Source organism: Bos grunniens, chromosome X, assembly GCF_055505025.1.
Source record: "Bos grunniens cultivar Pamir isolate PY7600 chromosome X, Bosgru_T2T1.0, whole genome shotgun sequence".
Lineage (NCBI taxonomy): Eukaryota > Metazoa > Chordata > Mammalia > Artiodactyla > Bovidae > Bos > Bos grunniens.
Window position 1 is genome coordinate 5,265,871 of NC_141194.1, and position 23,967 is coordinate 5,289,837.

The 23,967-nt window shown below is 46.9% G+C and overlaps 1 protein-coding gene across 24 annotated transcripts in view; it reads left to right on the top strand.

Moving 5' to 3' along the window:
* The window catches only part of LOC147339722 (uncharacterized), a 496,256-nt gene that overhangs the window by 9,607 nt on the left and 462,682 nt on the right, over positions 1–23,967 (top strand). For 23 of the 24 annotated variants that reach the window (XR_015158987.1, XR_015158985.1, XR_015158988.1 and 20 more), the window contains exon 2: positions 3,619–3,699. The gene's annotated coding sequence lies outside the window, so the exon portion shown is untranslated. Of the gene's footprint in view, positions 1–3,618; positions 3,700–17,393; positions 18,221–23,967 lie in introns of those variants that run through there. The other variant, XR_015159006.1, reaches the window with a different exon arrangement.

Here is a 23,967-nt window from a genome sequence, read left to right on the forward strand (position 1 = left end):
ATGGGATTCTCCAGGCAAGAACACTGGAGTGGGTTGCCATTTCCTTCTCCAATGCATGAAAGTGAAAAGTGAAAGGGAAGTCGCTCAGTCATGTCTGACCCTCAGCCACCCCATGGACTGCAGCCTACCAGGCTCTTCTGTCCATGGGATTTTCCAGGCAAGAGTACTGGAGATGGGTGCCATTGCCTTCTCCGGGGCTACAGTCCAGGGGGTTACAAAGAGTCAGACACAACTGAGCAACTAAATAACAGCAGGAAACTTGAAAGTAGGCTTTTGAACTATGTTTGTGGATTTGTGGCTGGACAAACACACGCTCCAGTTCAGTCGCTTAGTCATATCCGACTCTGTTCGACCCCGTGGACTGCAGCACGCCAGGCCTCCCTGTCCATCACCAACTCCCAGAACTTTCTCAAACTCACATCCATTGAGTCGGTGATGCCATCCAACCATCCCATCGTCTGTCCTCCCCTTCTCCTCCCGCCTTCAGTCTTTCCCAACATCAGGGTCTTTGCAGTGAGTCAGCTCTTCGCATCAGGTGGCCAAAGTATTGGAGGTTCAGCTTCATCATCAGTCCTTCCAATGACTGTGCAGGACTTATTTCCTTTAGGATTGTCTGGTTTGATCTCCTTGCAGTCCAAGGGACTCTTAAGAGTCTTCTCCGACACCACAGTTCAAAAGCATCAATTCTTCGGCACTCAGCTTTCTCAAGACAGCATTATTACTTCACCAAAGAAGTGTGAGTTATTTGTACTCCTGTAAGAGTTTACATTTTAAGAAATAAAATATTTTTCTTATTTCTAAAGAAACACATTCTTCATGGAATATTTAGAGAATACAGATACAAATTTAGAGAAACAAAATATTGACTACCCATGTAAAATTAATATATGTGATAAATATACCATACACTGATAGGTAAATGGAATGTATAATTTACTTTATAGAGATTTCTATCTCACACTTGGTACAAAACATTATATAAAAAGCCATCAATATGAGATCATCTAAGCTAATAACTTCCTGGTGGCTCAGTGGTAAAGAATCAGCCTGGCAATGCAAGACACGTAGATTCAATCACTGGGTCGGGAAGATCCCCTGGAGAAGGAAATGGCAACCCACTCCAGTATTCTTGGCTGGAGAATCCTATGGACAGACAGAGAAGCCTAGTGGGGTACAGTTCATGGGGTCTCAAAGAGTCAACACAAGTGAGCGACTAACACTTTCAACATAAAAGCTGCCAGTAACTTGATTATACAGTCAGTGACCTAATAGTAAGTGTATGTAAGACTCCCTTTTGCATATCTCGCTTCCAGACGTCGTATCAATAATCTAGACTCGTGAACATCATATCAACATGTAATAGTGTCCACTTGTGAATGATGTGAAGAGGAGAAAGATTGTATTAGATATGGACGTTTAATTATTTGCTAGGCTTTTTCACCACCTAAATGAGGTCTTCCCACCGGCTTTTACAACCATGCTGTCTGAATTTGTGTCTTAACAAACATAAATTATGACTTGCCTTGGGTGTCAGTGCCAGAAGTACTAAATACACGAAGATCAAGGCTGTCTATTAAGTAATATGGTAAAGTTTTTTAACACACCCATCAGAGCTCATACTTTCAAGTAAGTGTTTTATTCAACAGAGTCCTGTTAAGAGGTGATTAACTGTCTGCTTCATCTATGAATGTATTTATTCAGCAGTGACGCCTGTGAGTGCTCTGGGTTTGACATTTTCCCAGGCTCATGGGTGTAATAATGAATGAGGCAGGTAGGCTAGAGTCTCATGAGGAGGAAAGATGGCACCCAGCCATTGCAAAACAGGAGTGTAAGCCTTAAGTTGGCACTGATGATGTGAGATCCTGCCCAACCTAGTCCCTGGCATCAGGTCACTTGTTAAAACAACATGACTTCTCAGAGAAGGAAATGGCAACCCACTCCAGTATTCTTGCCTGGAGAATCCCATGGACAGAGGAGCCTGGCGGGCTACAGTCCATGGGGTTACGTGCATGAGGGTGGAGGGAGATGGGTTGGTAGCAATAAACTGCTGCTGCTGCTGCTAAGTCACTTCAGTCGTGTCCGACTCCGTGCGACCCCATAGACGGCAGCCCACCAGGCTCCGCCCCTCCCCGTCCCCGGGATTCTCCAGGCAAGAGCACTGGAGTGGGTTGCTATTTCCTTCTCCATACTAAAAAAAAGACTCCTAAGCTGAATCCAGGCCATTGGAATTCCAGAGTATGAGTAAAGACTTTAAAAGTTCATTGATTATCATTAGTTCCATTTGCAACGGTGTGGGTACTCCTAGGGATTGTCGTACTGAGTGAAGTCAGTCAGACAGAGAAAGAGAAAGCATGTAATATTGTTTATACGTGGGATCTAAAAAGAAATGATACAGATGGACTGTCTGTTCACAAAACAGAAACAGACACACACTTAGAGAATGAACGTATGGTTGCGTGTGTGCAGCGGGGGCTTTGGGCGAAGGATGGGGGAAGGGAAAGTTAGGGAATTTGGGATGGACATGGACACACTGCTGTATTTAACATGGGGAACCAACAAGGACCTGCTGGACAGCACAGGGAACTCTGCTCAATACTCTGTAATAACCTTATGGTCACCAGGGGGAAGGATGGGGGAAGGGCCAGTTAGGGAGTCTGGGATGGACATGGACACACTGCTGTATTTAACATGGAGAACCAGCAAGGACCTGCTGGACAGCACAGGGAACTCTGCTCAATATTATGTAACAACCTAAATGGGAAAAGAATTTGAAACACAAAAGATACACGTGTATGCAGAACTGAATCAGTCTGCTGTAAACCTAAAACTATTGTTAATCCACTATGTGGTCATTTCGTGATGCATATAAGTCAAATTATTACGTTCTCCATCTGAAACTTACACAGTGCTGTGCACTAATCATGTCTCAGTAACACTGGGAGAAAAAAGTCCAGAACTGTATCATAAGTCACTGTAAAAGCGGGGTGCTCTTGGAATCATCTTCAAAAGTCTAGGGTGTTTTATTGACTGTTCCAAATGATAAATATTTCATATAAATCGGATTCTTTTCATATGAGTACTGCTAGTTCAGAACAGTGTTAGAGTCATACTTAAACCTTCTGTTTTGTCGTTTTATTTATTCTTTTTGACTGTGCTGGGTCTTGGCCGGCTTTTGCGTAGGCTTTCTCTGGCTGTGGCTAGCAGGGGCTCCTCTGTTTGCAGGCTCCTCATCGCAGTGGCTTCTCTTGGCGTGAAGCACGGGCTTTAGGCGCACAGGCTTCAGTAGTCGTGACTCATGGGCTTCGCTGCTCCGCGGCACGTGGAATCTTCCCAGACCAGGAATTGAGCCCGTGTTGCCTGCATTGGCAGGCAGAGTCCCAGCCACTGGACTGCCAGGGAAGTCCCCATGCTTAACCTTGTAAAAGCTCTGGGTTTTGGTAGAGGGAACGGCATACAGTAGGCGCTCAGTGACTGTTTGCTGCTAATTGACTGCACGAGAGGTCTGACAAAATGATTGACGTACAGCTGGAAAGTTCCGTTTCTGGCCTGAAAGCAGACAGGCCGGAGTGCTGAGCCGGCTTTGCCAGTGGCGTTTCTCATTCATTGTGTCATTTCCAGGCACTCTTCAGAGAGGAGAGACCCTCTTGGACAAGAGAGGCAGGCTGCAAAAGCCCACTGAACGTGCTTCTGATATTCAGGGTGAGTACTCAGCCAGGACCATACATATTCAGATTTTAAAATTCAGATGCATTTAAGTCACATCAGTGGGATGTAAAGTAACTCCGTTCACATGTACACTGATATGTTTACACACAGACACACACTCACAGTGAGAGTTTAATGGCTGTGGCTTACGGTAAGTCAGCATTTGTTTTTCCTCACTCGTGCCGACTGTTTGGTTCAAATCCGGGAAGTGCCACATATAGCTGTGTGACCTTGGGAAGCTTACTTAACCTCTCTGTTTTTCAGTTCCTTACGTTATACATTATGGATAACATAATGTAATTAACACCTAAATTATAGAATGTGTGTGAGGCTAAGTGAGTTAATATGTATAAGGAGCCTAGAATTCTGTTTGTCACATAGTCAGAACCGTTTCACTGTTGAATTGTTATTATTTTCCACCATAACAATATTAACATTAGAAATATTTAATTTACCAGACAAATAATCAATAAATTGTTAATATGTATAAGAAGATATTATTATGCTTAAAGTTTTAAATATTTCTGAGTCCAGATAAGTTAATATATACAAAGAGTGTAGACTACCTTTTGTCACATAGTAACTATTTTATTGTTGTTATCCTTAACTATAATAATGTTATATATAATGAACACATAGATTACTGGATCCCACTACCATTTTAATGGTTTTGATTATTTTTCATGTTTTCAGTATGTAGAAAAACCTGAATTATCAAAATGAGAATGAAATTAAATGGTTACTTTGGAAATGCAGTAATTTAGAATACCTTTCCTCTCTAGATGAAAAATGTGTCCTCAAGAAATCCAATTCCTTGGAACTGAGTGTATTTTAAAATTCTAACTCATTTTCCTTGCAATGTATAGATCTAGCATTATTAAAATATTCATATCTTTGAGCTAATGTGGCATAACAAATTTAATTTGCACAACAAATATGACATGAATAGAACATGATCTATAATCACTTTTTTTCAGCCTCACGCTGTAGGCACTTCATCAGAAAGAGGAACAAGTCAGACATATTTTGTAACTCTATAAATCCTTCCAAATAAACTTAGGAAGTGATGCAGTAACACAGTTTGAAACAAAAGATTTTGTATGGTTTTCATGGTGTCTTAGTTGAGTAAGGTACCACCAGCTGTCCTTGACAGGGTTGTTTGACATGTATGGAGGTGTTTTGTGTTATTTTTCACTGAGGATTCTCTACTAAGCAATATAAGCTGGTATTGTGAAGGAGGGATGGAGGAGAAATGGGGGGAGGAACCATAGGCTGCAATGCCGGTCCAAGGGCAGCTCCAGGGCAGACATGACCAGGCCCGTACTGAGGAGCCTGGTCTACCTCTGGCTGGGGACTTCCCTCAAAGACTGGGGCCTCCCGAAACCCGGGAGCAGACCCCGGGGCTGCTGCTGGAGGCCTGTAGCCCAGTGTACTCCTCACTGCCCAGGACAGGACACAGGGTCTTCGTCAAAGGCAGATGTGAGGCCTCTGAGGCCTCTCTCCCCTGGGTTCTGTATCCAGCTGAACATCTGTGTAGAGTCTGATTGTTTGCTCTTTGTACCAGACACGTCCAGGGTTCAACATGGACACGTGCCTGGGGTGTCCGCTTTCACAGAGCGGCTTCTCTGAGGATGACTCACGTTGCCCTCTGGTGTTTTGGGAGCGTGTGTGAGAGGCGGGTAAAGATTAGCTCAGGGGGGTTTACAGTGATTAATCTTGTCTCTCTGAAGGGCTCTGCCTTTGGGGCTGAATGTTATTATTAGTTCTGGTAGGGGGAGGAGGGGGAGGGGAGGAGGAGGGGGAATTATAGCAGTAAAAGCAGGTGGGGAAGGGAGTAACAGAAGGAGTAACTGTAACAACAGCAATAGCAATGACATTGTTACTATTTTTTGGATCTGCTGCTGAGGTTTGCCATGTGAAATGTTACCCAATTCTTATAGCACTGCTGCAGAGCAAGTATCTGTGTTATTTTAATTTCAGAGATGATACATGCAGAGGTTGAGTAATTTGCCCCAGTTTATCAAGCCAGGGAATGACAGATGTGAAATCCAGACCCACGTGGTAGGGATCCCCAGGCGTGTGCTCCTCACCTCCATGTTTCTAATCAAGAGGCGGGCGTGATTACTCCACATGCTCTTTGTGTTAGACGCCTGGTGCCCGTGTGCGTCATCTCTGAAACCCCAATATCTTCTCCCATAGAAAGTCAATAATCATAATAACCAACCTGACTTTCTCATAGAGTTAATGCAAAGAAAAAAAGATACTGTTGAAAAAGTGTTTTTGTAAAGGGAAAAGGTTTTGTTAAGTGTAAACTCTTTGTAAATACATGTTGGTTATTACTGTACTGTTGGTTATTATTGTACTGGTGTGAAACTTTTTGTGTTCTGGAAAGGAGAGTAGTTTGCAGTTGACCATAACAAGGGTGAGAGAAAGTCATGCTCAGGAATTAGGATCCCAGAGTTTTGAGAGCTGGAAGGTCTTGGGAGCGTGTCCAGGTCAGTGGTTCTCGGTTCCGTTGCCTATTTATGTTGCCTGGGGGACCTTTTAAAAATCGATGCTCAAGATGCATTCCAGTTTCAGAAATCTCATTTAACTGTTCTGGAGTAGAGCTTAGACATCTCAGTGTACGCATATGCATATGTGTCCGTACATGTAAATGTGTGCATGCTGATGTAGTATCAGTATATGCTTGTGTGTGTGTGCACAGGCACACTTGTGTGTGTTCACCTGCGATTGAGTCTAGTGTGCAGTTGGGGGCAAGAATGGCTGAACAGAACTCACAACCTTCTTTCTGATAATCGTTGTTCAGTTCAGTCGCTCAGTCACGTCCAGCTCTCTGCGACCCCACGGACTGCAGCATGCCGGGCCTCCCTGTCCATCACCAGCTCCCATAGCTTACTCAAACTCACATCCATTGAGGCGGTGATGCCATCCAGCCATCTCATCAACAATCACGGTAGCCTCTTGTTTACCCAGAATGGTTACAGCCAGCACGCCCTGCCCAGGTCCCGGCTGATAAGCCCACCCCCTTCCCTCTCAGGTGTCCTGGCTTGGATGATAAATTATGCCGTCCTCTGGTGGCTCAGGTGGTAAAGAATCTGCCTGCCAACACAGGAGATGTGGGTTCAGTCCCTGGGTCGGGAAGAGCCCCTGGAGAAGGGAATGGCAACCCACTCCAGTGTTCTCCTGGAGAATCCCATGGACAGAGGAGCCTGGCGGACTACAATCTGTGGGGTCGCAAAGAGCCAGAGGTGACTGAGCAGCTGAATGCACTGCTGCGGAGGAATCAAGACTTTAGGGGGCTATTTTCCTTCCAAAGGGAATTGATTAGAATGCCCTCCTTGGGCTTTCAAAGGTAGCTTTGCAGTCATGTTCAACACCATATGAGTAAGCATGGTGCTTCTTGAGAGTCTTAAGATGAGAGAATTTCTCTTTTGTTAAAGTATTCTTTTAAAATTTATTTTATTTTTTGGCTGCACCGTGCAGGGCATGTGGGATCTTAGTTCCCTGACCAGGGATTGAACCAGTATCCCCTGCATTGAGAATCTTACCCACTGGACCCCTAGGGAAGTCCCCAAGCTGAGAGAATGTCTTGCTTTTGCTGTGATAGTGAAAATTCTTTAAAATAGAACTACACTGTGTTTCCATGTGGCCACCTAAGTTTTGCAGAACTGAAGTCTCCCATCTCCTCTGATTCATGTATGTAGGGAACACGTCATCACTGTTTCAGTTCCTGAAAGTGCCTTCTCATGAATGCTAGCAGGTGTTACTTAGGGAATTAAAATTTGAAAACAGATCAACAGCTTTACCAACTGTCTCGGGTCTACTTCTCTGAGTATCATGCAGGGTGGTGTGGACCCTGCTGGGTATGACATGCCTGATGACAACATTTATGAGACCTTTGTCCAAAAGAAAATTTGACGTTGACCAAGAAATCTGAGTGCTGAAGAATTGATGCTTTTGAACTGTGGTGTTGGAGAAGACTCTTGAGAGTCCCTTGGACAGCAAGGAGATCAAACCAGACAATCCTAAAGGAAATCAACCCTGAATATTCATTGGAAGGACTGATGCTGAAACTGAAGCTCCAGTACTTTGGCCACCGGATGTAAAGAGCTGACTCATTGGAAAAGACCCTGATGCTGGGAAAGACTGAAGGCGGGAAGAGAAGGGGATGACAGAGGATGAGATGGTTGGATGGTATCACCGATTCAATGGATATGAGTTTAGGTAATGGCTCAGAGGTTAAAGTGTCTGCCTGCAATGCAGAAGACCCAGGTTCGATCCCTGGGTTGGGAAGATCCCCTGGAGAAGGAAATGGCAACCTACTCCATTATTCTTGCCTGGAGAATCCCATGGACGGAGGAGCCTGGTGAGCTACAGTCCATGGGGGTCACAAAGAGTCGGACATGAACAACAACAAAATCTGACCTGTAGTTGAGTCTGACAGGTCTTGATGGCTTCTTCTTGGCTGAGACTTTCTCAGCCAAGGTCACATCTGATTTTGTCATTAAGGTCTGCATAGCCCAGACTATACACACCCCAGAATAACTCAGATACTTCTCGGCCAGTAGGCTGGCTTTTAGGGGATACACAGGAAGTCTGTGTTCAGTACAACTGTGAGTCCATGGATGTCGGCACTTTTTTTTGGCTGTACCGGGTCTTATTTACCACGCGTGGGATCTTATTTTTTAGTCGCCGCACATGAAATTTTAGTTGTGCCATGTCTGGGACCTGGTGTCCTGACCAGGGGTCTGACCCCGGTCCCCTGCATTGGGAATGTGGCGTCTTAGCCACTGGACAACCAGGGAAGTCCTGGCACATTTCTGTAATAATAGTAATCACGCGTTTCTCCTCACCGTTGGGCGTATCGTCCCGGAACGAGCCAGTCTCTAACTAGTGCGCTAGTGCAGCTCTCGGAAAGTGAAATGTTTCTCTTGAAATTGGTCAGAGTGAAATCAAAGACGGAAGATGTTCCTGTCAGCCAGCATTAATGGCTTTGCCTCCTTGAGGTTACAGCCAACACTGGCTTTGAATGCTCATCTGTGACAGCTGAGTCGTCACCCCCAAGATAAGAGAGCTCTGAACCTTCCCGAGTCCGTTAGATTTACAGTGTGTCTTTCATACATAAAGGTGTCCGTTTCTGAGCATTGCATCATCTACGTGCTAAAAAAAAACCAAAAAACAAAGAGCTGTGTATCGAATTGGACTCCCACGCAGGTGGTGCTTTTCGTAACACCAAGCAGCTTCTGGTTTTCCTGTGTGCGTTCAAGGGAACCATAAACCACCTGGCTGAGTTGAGTTGTGCTTATCCATAAAGCACCAGGCGGCCCCAGGACCCCAGCTCTGCTTGCTAATTAAAGCGATATTGTCGACGTGCCAGCTTAATGCAGAGATTGATAAAGATACGCAGGTGCCGTGGGGCTAGGCAAGTTTTATACCCAAGCCAGCTTCTATGCCTGTGCAATTAGCTATGTTTGCAGACCACTTTTGGGATTTTTCCCTCCAAGGATAAATCACTGCCTTTAATCTCATTATCATCTGTACATCACTGAGGTGTTATGCTCTGTTTACAAGATGAATGACACTCTTCCTTTTGGAACTCAAAAGTGGCAGATGATTCAAGACCCACCTGGAAACTTTTGACTTTAGGGAACCCCCCCTTCCCCTGCAACACACACACAAACCCAACATGCACTTCGCTCCCTGACTTCCAAACCATCAACATTAAAGAAAGAAGAAAATGACTAAGAATGATTTGGAACTATGTTGCAATCTCCTAACCAGATTGTAGGGGGAGCTCTCCCTGGAATTAGCCCTGGGCACTACCTGCGGCAGGGTTGACCACTGCACCTAGCCTTTTTTTTTTTTTCCCCAGAGCTCTTTTCTCTGCTTTTCTGCTTAAAAGATGGAGCTTCGTACCATTCTCCTCCCCTGTCCCTGGTAAAGGAAATCTTGCAAATAACCCATTTCATAGCTTACCAAAAGTGAAGTCACTCAGTCATGTCCGACTCTTTGTGACCTCATGGACTGTAGCCTACCAGGTTCCTCCATTCATGGGATTTTCAAGGCAACAGTGGGTTGGGTTGCTATTTTGTTCTCCAGGGGATCTTCCCAACCCAGGGATCAAATCCGGCTCTCCTGCATTGTAGGCAGATGCTTTACCATCTGAGCCACCAGGGAAGCTTACCAAAAGCAGTGACTTTTTCATATGACTTGCATCATGATCATTATGTATTTCTGGTTTTCGAAAAACAGGAGCGACTTGAACATGTTAATAACCTTGGACAAGCAGTATGAGTTTGTAACAAGAATATATTGTGCATAAGCTGCAGTGAAAGAATTGTTAATTGTCTAGTATGTATCTGAAACGTACATTCAGGTGTACATTGCATTCAGTTCAGTTCAGTCGCTCAGTCATGTCCGACTCTTTACGACCCCATAGACTGCAGCATGCCAGGCCTCCCTGTCCTTCACCATCTCCCAGAGTTACTCAGACTCATGTCCGTCGAGTGAGTGATGCCATCCAACCATCTCATCCTCTGTTGTCCCCTTCTCCTCCTCCCGCCTTCAGTCTTTCCCAGCATCAGGGTCTTTTCCAATGAATCAGTTCTTCACATCAGTTGCATTATTTCTATAATTTGGTTCTTCTTTATATTTTTTAATCTTAAAGAAAAAAGCAAAAAAGATGTATTTTTGGAGTAGGTGGTTCTGACTGTTGCCTGCCAGGCTCCTCTGTCCATGGGACTCTCCAGGCAAGAACACTGGACTGGGTTGCCATTCCCTTCTCCAGGGGATCTTCCCAAACCAGGGATCGAACTCGGGTCTCCCACATTGCAGGTGGACTCTTTACCATCTGAACCACCAGGGAATTCCCAAGACAACAACAAAAAAAGACTTACTTTGGGAGTAGGTGGTTCTGTTGTCCGGTTCTGATTTACCCAGGGGAACAGTTGTGGCATGCGAGTTCTGGTTCCCTGAGCAGGGACTGAACCTGGGCTGCCTGCTGTGGGAGTGCAGAGTCTCAGCTACTGGACCTCCAGGGAGCTCCCGTGCTGATTCTTAATATTCTTACTTCTTCTCTTCGTCTTCTGTCCATACCCAGCCCTCCCCCCTCGTTTTCCTCTTCCTTCTACTGCTCGTCTTTTTCATGCGGTGCCTTCTCATGACCTGTGCTCACCTGGTCGTGAGGTTTTTGCCCTATCGTTCATTAACATGCTCCCTACAGTAGGGAGCTTTAGGAACTGTAGTTGAATACCTTTTTCTCTGGGCACTAGCGGTAAAGAACCCGCCTGCCAATGCAGGAGACTTAAGAAATGCAGGTTCTATCCCTGGGTTGGGAAGATCCCCTGGAGGAGGGCACGGCAATCCACTCCAGTATTCTTGCCTGGAGAATCCCATGGACAGAGGAGCCTGGCAGGCTACAGTCCACGAGTTCACAAAGAGTCGGACATGACTGAAGCGACTTAGCACGCACGCGCCTTTTTCTTGAGAGAGGCAAACTCAGAGGTAATAGGAGCGGACGCTCCTGTTTACAGAGCACCTCCCCGTCTCAGAGAATGCCCCAGCTGCTTTCTGCTCAGTAGGGCACTGGGTCTCGTCTCGGCCCTTCAGGTGGACAGAGCGGGCCTCCCTTTGCAGGGAGGACTGTTCCAGCACGCCATGCTACGCTCTCGCCAGACCTGAAGCCTGTGCAAGAGACTTGAACGTGCACCTAAGATACAGTTCTCCGTTTAGCAGAAACCGGGACAGTAGTCTGGGGGCCTGATTGAAGAAATAGAAGCCAAATGTAATCTTCATGGGTGGACATCTCCCCGCATGTTGGGAGTTCCTACCAACATGTGACCCACTTCGCCCCCGGCTCTGTTGTGAACTGCTGTGTGGTCAGTCGCGTCCGACTCGGCGAGCCCGTGGACTGTAGCCCACCAAGCTCTTCTGTCCAAGGGATTTTCCCAGCAAGGAAACTGGAGTGGGTTGTTGCCGCGTCCTTCTCCGGGGGATCTTCGAGACCCAGGGTCAAACCCTCATCTCTGTACTGGCAGGTGGATTCTTTACCCCTGGCACCACCTGGCCTCAGGTCATTTATTCTGCCTCCTTATCCTGCTACTGTTGAGACGCTGAGTACTTAATATAAATAACAACAACAAAAAAATCCTTCAGAGAGAAAAACACTGCTAACCGGTGGGCAGCGTAACTCACCTTCCTTTCTTTTTCATATCTGTTTGCTTTGGAGCTGACATTTCCGTATGAAATACTCTTCTGTCTCAAAGCCGAATACCTCGGCTTCATTTCCTTCTCCAAGACCATGAATTCTTTCCAAGGAAACGCTGTTTTCCGTGGGGCCTTATTTCCACGTCGCCCGCTGCTTTGTAATTTACTTACGCTTCTCTTGTTGAATGAGAACACAGGTCCGCCTTGTGTCTCCAACTTTGTTTTTCCTGTAAATTGCTTCTCCTCCCCACCCCCCACCTTGTTTAATTTCTCTGCAACCAGCGTGCTCTGTACGTTTTCACGTGCGTCTCACGGTTCTCCGATTCCCCGCATGCACCGTGGTCATCGTGAGACAAACGTTCCTAATTCTGCTTCTCACGTGACGCGTGGACAGGCACTTGGGCGTTCTGTGGGATGTCTGACACCGGTGAGTTGGTTGACACCTCAACGCTGGTTTCTGCTTTTTTTCCTGTTTCTGAAAACTCATAAAAAAGCAACGTGTATAGTGTCATTTATTTTTACTTTTGTCCTCAGGAAGGTTTTCTTTCTATCATACAACCCATGTCCTTCTGAGGCAGTTTTTTTGTTTACATGTTTCCTCACATTTGCTTTGAAAACAAAATTGACGGACGTTTAGAAACGTTTAGTTGGAAAATAAAGCCACCTGGCTCAGCAGTTTCTAAACTTCACTGTGATCGAAACAAACTAACAAACAAAAAATGTTTGTATTCATTAAAGAGAACACTTTTCAAAATGCGGATGGGATGATCTGGATGGAAGCAAAGAGAAAGGAAAGACGGGCGTGCTCTCGGTATGGAACGGACATCCCCTGGCATTTGATGAGGGCTGGTGGCTGAGGAAGGACCCAGAGGGAGAGAAGTGAGGTTCCGTGTCCCTGTTGCCACCCTCAGTAACCCCGATCATGCCGGTTGAGCTGCGTGGCAGGCGTGGGTATTGGTGTCTCGCCTTCAGCTCCAAGGCAGACAGCTGGGAATAGACTGAGCTGGGCTGAGGATCGAGCTTCATTTTCAAAACTGCCCCATGGAGGTCACCCAGAGCCTGAATTCCACTTGTCCATGCAGGTACCGCAGCTTCAGTTCCTCATCATCTTTATGATTGGAGGAGATCAGGGCATGTGTTAAAGGAATGATCTGATGAATGAATGAAGTCTGTATTTTCACGACTTTTTTTTGTGTGGATTCTTTGCCATCTTTTTTGGGGGGTTCAAGATTCTTAAGTGCAGGACTTTCCTGGCAGTCCAGTGGTTCAGAATCTGCCTGCCAGTGCAGGGGACCCAGATTTGATCCCCAGTCTGTGAAGAGCTCACACGCTGTGGAGCAAAAAAAAAACCCGTGTGCCAGAACCTGTGAAGCCCGTGTTCCGAAAATCCATGCTCCACCACAAGAGCAGCTCCTGCCATCAGAAGCCTGTGCTTTGGAACCAGAGTGACCCCCTTTAGTAGCTCTCTTCAACTAGAGAAAGCCCATGCACAGCCACAAAGACCCCGTACAGCCAAAAATAGAAGGGAATAAAGTCAATGCACGATTGTACTTGGGAAAAAAAAAGATGTTTTAGTGTGATGTTTTACTGTTGTGTCCAAAAGTCCGAGGTGTGTTGTTCCAGCTCACCCACGGAAGCTGGCATTGCAAATACACTCCGGTGCAAGAGAGAGGGGCTGGCCGAAGGCTGTCACAAGAGCCAACAAGAAGACGTCAGGAGGCCGAGATCAGTGTGCTTAAACACAGCATGAGGCTTCACAGCTTGAGGGGCTTCAGACAGACGGTGGGAATAAGGGCCAGGCTGATGGAACTGGGTGCGGTCACTTCCGGCACTGGGGCACCAGGACTTACGAGTCCCTGCTTATAGACTCCATGATATGATGACAAGTCATCGTCTCTGTCGGCAAGCACGATGCTAGAATGGAATTTGAACCAAGCTCCTCCGTTTTCGTTCCTTTGCCTTCAGGCCCTGGCCCTTCTGTTCAGACAGCACCTTTGAAAGGGTCTGGTTTCTCACTCAGACCACAGTCTGTCCACCCATCCTGCTGGGAGAACACACGATGCGCGGTGGATCCTAAAAGTAGGAAAAGGCAGGCTCCGTCAGCCGGGTGCTTGATGCCCAGATGACACACGCTGGGATCCTGATAACCACCCCCACCCCCACCTCAGCTTTCTCTCTTGTCCCACGTGTGAATCCTGTTACTCCAGCATGGCGATATCAGCCTAGATTTTAAAGACCCACTTTATAGTAGAGGTGTCTCTATAGTCATGGCTGTGGTCTTTCCAGTAGGCATGTACAGATATGAGAGCTGGACCATAAAGAAGGCAGAGCACTGAAGAATCGATGAAGAACTTCTAAGAATCAAACTGTGGTGCTGGAGAAGACTCTTGAGAGTCGCTTGGACTGCAAGGTGATCAAACTGGTCAGTCTTAAAGGCAGTCAACCCTGAATATTCATTGGAAGGACTGATGCTAAAGCTGAAGCTCCGATACTTTGGCCACTGGATGTGAACAGCCAACTCACTGGAAAAGGCTTTGATTCTGAGAAGGATTGGAGGCAGAAGGAGAAGAGGGCAACAGAGGATGAGATGGTTGGATGGCATCACCGATTCCATGGACCTGAGTTTGAGCAAAGTCTGCGGGATTGTGAAGGACAGGGAAGCCTAGCATGCTACGGTCTGTGGGCTCACAGAGTCGGACACAACCTGGCGACTGAACCAACAACAAAGCAAGGAAGGAGAAATTGGTGAAAGAAACATGAAAGTGTTGGTCTCTCAGTCGTGTCCAACTCTTGCCATGCAGATCTCCAGGCGGGAAGACTGCAGTAGGTTGCCATGCCCTCCTCCAGGGAATCTTCCCGACCCAGGGATCAAACATGGGTCTCCTGCATCACATGCAGATTCTTTACCATCTGAGCCACCGGGGAAGACCAGAGAAACTGGTAACCAGTTATAAAAGAGAGTGGAGATAAAATCAAATGCAGAATCATTACATTAAATCTCTGTACTTTTCACATTGTAAGTGAAGTAGCCATCATTTTTAATAGTTCAGATAGACATTTAACGGGCTTCCCTGGTGGCTCAGTGGTATAGGATCCGTCTGCTACTGCAGGTGACGTGGGTACCATCCCTGACCCAGGACGATCCCGCCTGCCACGGGGCATCTAAGCCCGTGTGCCACACCTATTGAACCTGTGCTCTTCAACAAGAGAGGCCACCACAGAGAGAAGTCCATGCACTGGCTCTCCGCCCCTGGCTCTCTGCAACTAGAGAGAAGCCCACCCAGCAACAAAGACCCGGCACAGCCAAAAATAAAGAACATAAATGAATAGCTTTTTTCAGGTAGACTTTATGAGCCCGAAAGTTACACAACAGTACTTTCAACGACAGAGGGGATTTGGCTCCACGTATATTTTGCACAAGAAAAATTCTTTACAAATTAAGTAAAAAAAAAAAACATATATATATAATGTGAAAGGGCCTGTGACTTGGAAATGGAAGTCTTGGGTGTGGGTGCTGGGTTGACCTTTGAACTGTTGATCCTCAGCAAGATCACTGTGACACGTGACTTTCAGCCAAACCATCCATGAAGAGGTAGCGGGAAAAGTGAGGCTTCCATGGTGTTACTTGGGGACCCTCACAGAGAGCTGCTGTGTGTGTTGTGTGTGTGTGTGTGTGTGTGTGTGTGTGTGAAAGAAAGTAGCCAGTGTGAATTTAGAGACATCATAACTGTATATAGCCCTTGCTATAAGTCGCAATACATACACATTTCTCTTTTAGAACTTTATTCATGAGGCATTAATATGAATACTAATAGCGATTCTATGACTCCAATAGTAATTCTCAGTCCTTGAGTAGTAAAACTGCGTATAGTTTTTTTTTCCCACTTGATGGCAAGACTATAATGTTTAAGGCTTTCATAGGTTTTATAGATGACGGAGATTAGAACTCTTTTAAAAAATGATTACGTTTGTCCTTGAATAATAAAAAGGCACTGCAGTCAAATTAGTATTCAGTTGAATTTTTTTTTAATCCCAACTTTCTGAGCTGTTTCCTAAAGAATCATTGAGTATTTGCCACCTCTTTTGAAACCCACGCAAAGTAAGTACGACTGAATGAGTGTCTGTAGAATGCAGAATATCTAGAAAGTATAATACAGCTGGAGCTTTGATGGATCTCACGTTGAGAATATAGTGGAACTTTCTGAGGAGCTAGGTAAAGTTGAGACTTTGCCTGCCAACACAGGGGGTTCGGGTTCAATCCCTGGTCTGGGAGTTAAGATCCCAGATGCTTCATGGCCAGAAAACTAAAACATAAAACAGAAGCAGTATTGTTACAAATTCAATAAAGGCTTTAAAAGTAGTCCACATCAAAAAAAAAAAAAAATACACGAAAGCAGTCTTTATTCCTTGAAGATAGTTTGTGTGTGTGCTCAGTCACTTCAGTCGTGTCTGACTCAGTGCAACCCCATGGACTGTAGCCCGCCAGGCTCCTCTGTCCCTGGGATTCCCCAGGCAAGAATACCGGAGTGGGTTGCCATGCCCTCCTCCAGGGGATCTTCCCGATGCAGGGATCGAACCTGCATCTCCCGTGACTCCTGCATTGCAGGCAGTTTCTTTGCTTGCTGAGACACCAGGGAAGCCTAACCGGAACCTTGGTTAATTACTGATCCACATGATCAGATTTGCTGCCTGGCTTATCTCTGGGTTAGTGAATCAGCCAGAAAGCATGGATCCTGCAATTTACAACTGGGGCGCATCTCTGGATCAACCAACTTTGGATCAAAGTTTTAGAAGATTAAAGCATGTTTCACTCAGGAATGACCTTTAGTTGTGCAGAATTTGTGTTTTATTTTTCACTATTCTTGAGTGTTAGGTCATAAATGTGAGCTAATGACAGAAAATGTGTGTAAGATTAACAGGTTAGGTGGATAGTAGACATGAAAATATGATCCTTTCCAGGGGACTTCCCAGGTGGTCTGGTGGTTGAATCCGCCTTCCAATGCAGGGGACGAGGGTTCAATACCTGGTCGGTTCACTAAGATCCCGCAGGGTGCAGGGCGACCGGCCCATGTACTGCAACTCGAGAAAGCCCGCATGCTGCCATGAAGGCCCAGCTCAGCCAAAATTGAAGGGAAAAAAAAGGATCGGTTCAGTTCAGTCGTGTCTGATTCTTTTCGACCCCATGAACGGCAGCACACCAGGCTTCCCAGTCCATCAGCAACTCACAGAGCTGGCTCAAACTCATGTCCATTGAGTCGGCGATGCCATCCAACCATCTCATCCTCTGACGTCCCCTTCTCTTCCTGCCTTCAATCTTTCCCAGCATCAGGGTCTTTTCCATTGAGTCAGCTCTTTGCATCAGGTGGCCAAAGGATTGGAGCTTCAGCTTCAGCATCAGTCCTTCCAATGAATATTCAGGACTGATTTCCTTTACGATTAACTGGTTAAAAAAAATTTTTTTTTTTAATTTGCTATTGCAGTGCATAATAAATCAGCATTACCTTTTCTGGGCCTCTTCATGAATCACTGCCTGGTCATGGCAAAGCTTGTGTAACTCAACAAAGCTCTGAGCCAGGCCGTGCGGGACCACCCAAGATGGACAAGTCATAGTGGAGAGTTCTGACACACTGATCCACTGGAGGATGGAATGGCAAACCACTCCGGTATTGCCTGAAGACGCATGAAAGGGTGAAGAGGGAAAAAGAGATGACACTGGAAGATGAGCCTCTCAGGTTGGAAGGTGTGCAGTGGAAAAAAAAAATCACCTGATATTTTCTTAGCTCCTGTCTTTGTGTCATGGTGCTCAGATCCTTCTGCAAGGATCTACAGGTAGTTCTTTCTATAAAGGAATCCTGGGAAGAAACTGTATAACTGTATTTTCACTCAGTAATTCAAAACACATCTGCTCTATCAGTTCAGTTCAGTCCAGTCGCTCAGCCGTGTCCTACTGTTTGTGACCCCATGGACTGCAGCACCCCAGGCCTCCCTGTCCATCACCAGCTCCTGAAGTTTACGAAAACTCGCGTCCATTGAGTCGGTGATGCCATCCAACCATCTCATCCTCTGTCATCCCCTTCTCCTCCCACCTTCAGTCTTTCCCACCATCAGGGTCTTTTCCAGTGAGTAAGTTCCTCAAATCAGGTGGCCAAAGGATTGGAGTTGCAGCTTCAGCGTCAGTCTTTCCAATGAATATTCAGGACTGATTTCCTTTGATGGACTGGTTGGATCTCCTTGCTGTCCAAGGGACTCTCAAGAGTCTTCTCCAGCACCAACATCTGCTCTATAAATTAAGATAAACTACACTCCCTGTGATTTCCTGTTTTATTTGGTCACAATCATGACCACTTATGGACTCATTGTCATTCCTTTGAGATTGCCGATTGGGAATTGCGTCTCTTTTTACACCGTGTTTCACTCTGTGGGCTTCTCACTGCAGTGGCTTCTCTTGTGGCTTCTGAGCACAGGCTCGGTAGTTTTGGTGCATGGGGCTTAGTTGCTCCGAGGCATGTGGGATCTTCCTGGACCAGGGATGGAACCTGTGTCCTTGGCATTGGCAGGCAGATTTCTTACCCACTGAACCACCAGGGACGTCCCTGGGAATTGCATATCTTGGAGTGTTCATTGCAGTGCTGTTTATCAAACGTGTGTGTGCCTGCTCAGCTGCTTTAGTCGTGTCCGACTCTCTGAGACCCCGTCGACTGATGCTCACCAGGCTCCTGTGCCCACGGGATTTCCCAGGCAGGAATACTGGAAGGGGTGCCATGTCCTTCCTCCAGGGGATCTTCCCGACACAGGGACTGAAGCCATGTCTGAGTGGGTAGCCTTTCCCTTCTCCAGGGGGGTCTTCCCAACCCAGGGATCGAACCCAGGTCTCCCACATTGCAGGCAGTTGTTTACCAGCTGAGCCACAAGGGAAGCCCAAGAATACTGGAGTGAGTAGCCTGTCCCTCGGAGAAGGCAATGGCACCCCACTCCAGTACTCTTGCCTGGAAAATCCCATGGATGGAGGAGCCTGGTGGGCTGCAGTCCGTGGGGTCGCTGAGGGTTGGACACGACTGAGCGGCTTCACTTTGACTTTTCACTTTCATGCATTGGAGAAGGAAACGACAACCCACTCCAGTGTTCTTGCCTGGAGAATCCCAGGGACGGGGGAGCCTGGTGGGCTGGCGTCTATGGGGTCACACAGAGTCGGACACGACTGAAGTGACTTAGCAGCAGCAGCAGCCTGTCCCTTCTCTAGGGGATCTTCCGGACCCAGGAATCAAACCGGGGGTCTCCTGCATTGCAAGTGGATTCTTTACCAATTGAGCCACCAGGGAAGCTCTAAGTGGGAATTAGAGGGGGCTGACAAAAAAAAAAAAAAAAAGCCCTCAAAAAACAGAACTGTTAAAGACACAGGGGTTCACAGAGCACCTAGCTTGGAAAGAGCAGAGTGTGAAGCTTGTGGGGAAAACGAGACAGGAAGAGGCTGTCCTGATGCTCGGGTTGCCGTTTCCCCGAGCTCAGGAAGAGGCTGTCCCGATGCTCGGGTTGCCCTTTCCCCGAGCTCAGGAAGAGGCTGTCCCGATGCTCGGGTTGCCGTTTCCCCGAGCCGTGTCTTCATGGTCCTTCTCATTTGTGTTTGTCCTTGTGTTCGTGAGATGGGGTGTCATTAGGGTGTATAGGATGTGATTGAGTTGCATATGTTTCCTGAGTTTCTCTCACATGCTGCCTGCTGCTGCTGCTGCTGCTAAGTCTCGTCAGTCGTGTCCGACTCTGTGTGACTCCATAGACGGCAGCGCACTAGACTCCCCCGTCCCTGGGATTCTCCAGGCAAGAATACTGGAGTGGGTTGCCATTTCCTTCTCCAATGCAGGTAGTTAAATCTGAGCACCTTGGTTGCAAGACTTATCGCATCCCCTTTAGCACTTGGACAGAATGTATCTGGAGTGATTGCAACACGGTTCATCTGCTTCAGAACATGGGGAAAGATTAAGCATTGCCTTTTTAAAAAAAATTTTTAAATACCTGCAAAATTTACACTGGCCATAAACTGTAACAGCTGGGAAGGACAGTACTTGCTATCAACCTTTACCACTAATGAGTTCATCAAGGTTCTGTGCATTTGCAATGATTTTTTTTTTTTAACTGCTTGCCTTTTAAGGGGTCGCTGAGTTTTGGTCCTTCGCAGGATCTCCTAGTCTGCAGATAGCGTCCAGCTCCTGGAGGAACAATGTTGAGCTTCACTCCTCACCCCTGCCTCTTGGTTCTGAGACTTTTGCTTCCATTATGTTTTGGGGGGGGGTGGGCTACGCCCTTCCCTCCTGTCTCCCCTCCCCGCCATCCTCCTCAGCCCTGCGGGGTCTTGTTCAGCCCCCCAGTTATTCTCGTCCCCTTAAGCCCCACAGCTTCTGCTCTGTTGACTGTGTTATGCTGCTCCCCGCCCTCCACGGTATCATTTGTGTTTGCACCGAAGGTGATGGTTTATTTTGTGTTTGCACTGAAGGTGATGGTTGATGAAAAATAGCCCTGTTGCTCTTGCTTGTCCTTGGGCTCAGCCTCCACCCCTCTCAACCTCCTCCGGGGAGCCGGAATCATCCATTATCTAAAATGCCTGATAAGGATTTCTAAAGCAGGAGCGGAAAGAAGAAATAATGAGGTCATCGTTCACCTCCACCCCCAAAGTCTTTTTGAGAGCCTGAGGTGAAGCTGGTGATCCTGAAAGGCAGGCTTTCTCAAGAAGGGGGATTTGCGGCCAGCTTTGCATATCAAAAGGAAAGCTGGGCGGCCAGCCGGTCAAGTCTGACTCAAGTCCTAGAATAGAGAGAGTGGAGGGTTACCTTTGAGGCTGGGATCAGCAGGCTTTTCCCATCATGTGTCGACAGTGAATATTTTAGTCTTTGCCACCACTCCTCTCTGCGCTGTGCTGCAGAAGCTTCCGCCGGCAGTGCCTGAACCCACGAGGGTGTCCGTGTGCTCGTAAAAAGGTTGCTGAGGACTGAAATTTCAGTGTCAGTAATTTGCATGTGTCACCAAGTCTGCTTTTGGTTTTCTTCAACGATTAAAAAAAAAGATTTAAAAGATATTCTTTATCTCTTGGGCCATAAAAAAAAACAGCAGGGCCTGGCCTGGATTTGGGTCTCCTTAGGCTAGTTTGCAGACCCCATGATTTCAGTGAAGAGTCTCTCTGCGTAAAAACTTTAGGCAGGTACAGGAGGCAAGGAAGGAAAGAGCTGTTTATTCTATTTTTTATTTTTTTGATCCTAAATATTTTATTTCACTTTTTTTATAATTTTCTTTCTTTACTGGTGGCTGTGCTGTGTCTGTGTCGCTGCTGAGGCTTCTCTGTAGTTGCAGCAAGCGGTGGCTCATTTCTAGTTGCCGTGCGCACGCTTCTCATCATGGGGGTTGTCTGGTCGTGGAGCACAGGCCCTAGGGCTCCTGGGCTTCTGTAGTTGCAGTTGCCAGGCTCCAAGACAGGCTGACAAGTTGTGGCACACAGGCTTAATTGCTTTGAGGCATGTGGGATCTTCCCCGGACCAGGAATCAATCCCACATCTCCTGCTTTGGCTGGCAGATTCTTTACCGCTGAGCCACCAGAGAAGCCTGTAGTTCATTTTGTTTTAGGTTGGCGTATAATTGAAAGAAATGATGCTGAAGTTCCAATCGTTTGGCCACCTGATGCAAAAAAACTGACATTGGAAAAGACCCTGATGCTGGGAAAGATTGAAGGCGGGAGGAGAAGGGGGCGACAGAGGATGAGGTGGTTGGATGGCATCACTGACTCCATGGACATGAGTTTGAGGAAACTCAGGGAGTTGGTGAAAGACAGAGAAGGCTGGCATGCTGCAGTCCGTGGGGTCGGATATGACTTACCAACTGAACAGCAATAACTGCTTTATAATGTTGTGTTAGTTTCTGCTGTACAACTGGGAATGCCCGACTGAGTTGAAGTGCTGGAGAGGAGGCTGGCTGCCCTTTTCCCTCGAGGGCCTCCGTTAGGAGCCACCTTGGCACAGAGGAGACCAGGTTTGTTGTAGTGATTCTCTGTGGGGGACAGTCAGGCTTTCCTGGTGGCTCAGTGCCAACGCAAGAGGTGTGGGTTTGATCCCTGGGTCGGGAAAGATGCCCCAGAGGAGGGCATGGCAACCCACTCCAGTATTCTTGCCCAGAGAATCCCACAGACAGAGGAGCCTGGCGGGACTACAGTCCACGGGGTCACAAAGAGTCAGACACAGCTGAGCGACTCAGTACACACAGGCACTGGAGACGCAGGAAGCAGCTCCTGGGGGTGACTCAGTGTGGTGGTGTGGCAAGGGGTAAGGGGAGGTTTCAGCAGAGGCGGTGGGCTGGACACGGGGGGACATTCGGAACAGGAGGAACAGGACGGGAGGAAGCAGTCCTTCCAGCAGCTGACTTGTGGAAGAGACAGGGGTATATTTCATGCATTTTCTCCTGAATTACCTCAGTATGGATATTCATGATTTTTAATCTCTCACTCACTGCTGGGAGTTATTTGCAAATATAGTCCTTTTTTTTTTTTTCCCCTGGCTGCAAAACCAACTGGTGTCATTTCAAGGGGCTCCGAGGAGCTCTGGTAACCCCGATCCTTCATGTCAGGGCAGAGGAGAATTCAGCGAGAGCAAAGTGGTAGGTAAGAATGATTTAATGGAATAGGATGCTTCCGAGGCTTCCAAGCGGGTGGGCGGGAAATGCCACCCTGAGAACGCAGTGGGCTGCAGTTTTATACTCAGAGGAAGGGGTTGGGGGAGAAGACTTTTTCTCTTGAATCATCATCAAGTTCCTTCTTCCTCTTGAACAAGATCGTCTCTTCCATCATCATGAGTTCCTCCCCCAGGTAGGGCAGGGAAATTTGTCCCCGTGTGGTCAGGCCGCGACTGTCGTAAAGCACTTTGGAGAAATATTTTCAGGTCCGAGTACGAGGATCTTTTGTTTTGAAAAGTCACCTTCCCATAAATGATTTTTTCTTATGTTTTTTTTCTTATATTTTCAAAACAGAGCCTGTTTTGAAAGTCATTAACTTACTGAGTTGGTGATGGACAGGGAGGCCTGGCGTGCTGCAGTCCATGGGGTTGCAAAGAGTCGGGCACGACTGAGCGACTGAACGGAACTGAACTCACTGAGCTCCTGGGACAGGATGTGGGGCTCCTGCCGCCATTGTTTCATAGTTTGGGGGCGCATCCCATGCTTCAGTAGCATGCTTTTGTTGCTACGCAAGCCAGCTTGGTTTTGTGGTTAAGCCATCCTGCTTTCCTGAGGAATCATTAACGTACAGGAGTTTCCCATAATTTTCCACGTATAATCCCCTAGTGGGATTAAGCGTTTAATTGCCTCTTTTGTCCCTTCATTCTGTTCCTATCGGCTGTGCTGCGTGGCTTATGAGATCTTATTTCCGTGACAAAGTTTATGAGATCTAAGTTCCCTGACCAGGCATTGAACCTGGGCCCTCAGCAGTGAAAGGGCCAAGTCCTAACCACTGGACCACCCGGAAGTCCGAGTAATATAGTTCGTTTCTTCACCTCCTTTTATCACCCAATATCTAGCCTCCCCGCCAAAAAACAGGTGGTTGATGATTCTTTATTTTTATTCTTTATTTATTCTTTTTTCTATATGTTATGGTATATTATTTATGCCTCACTTATATTTTAAAGGACCTAACGACCCAAACTCACGTGTTCTTAAGTGAGCCTTTGCATGCATGCATGTTCAGTCATGTTTGACTCTTTGCAACCCCATGGACTGTAGCCCACCCAGCTCCTCTGTCCATGGGATTTTTCCTGGGCAAGAATACTTGAGAGGGTTGCCATGCCCTCCTCCAGGGGATCTTCCAGACCCCAGGATCGAACGTAGGTGTCCTCCATTGTAGGCCGATTCTTTACCGTCTGAGCTACTAGGGAAGCCCTGAAATATGTATATATATGTGTGTGTGTGTGTGTGTATTTTTTTTTTTTCTTTTTCTGAGAAGCTGCTTTAGACTGAACGGTGTCACCCCCAGAAATCATATGTTGAGATCCTGACACTTAGGGCCTCAGGAGGTGATGGTAATTGGAGATG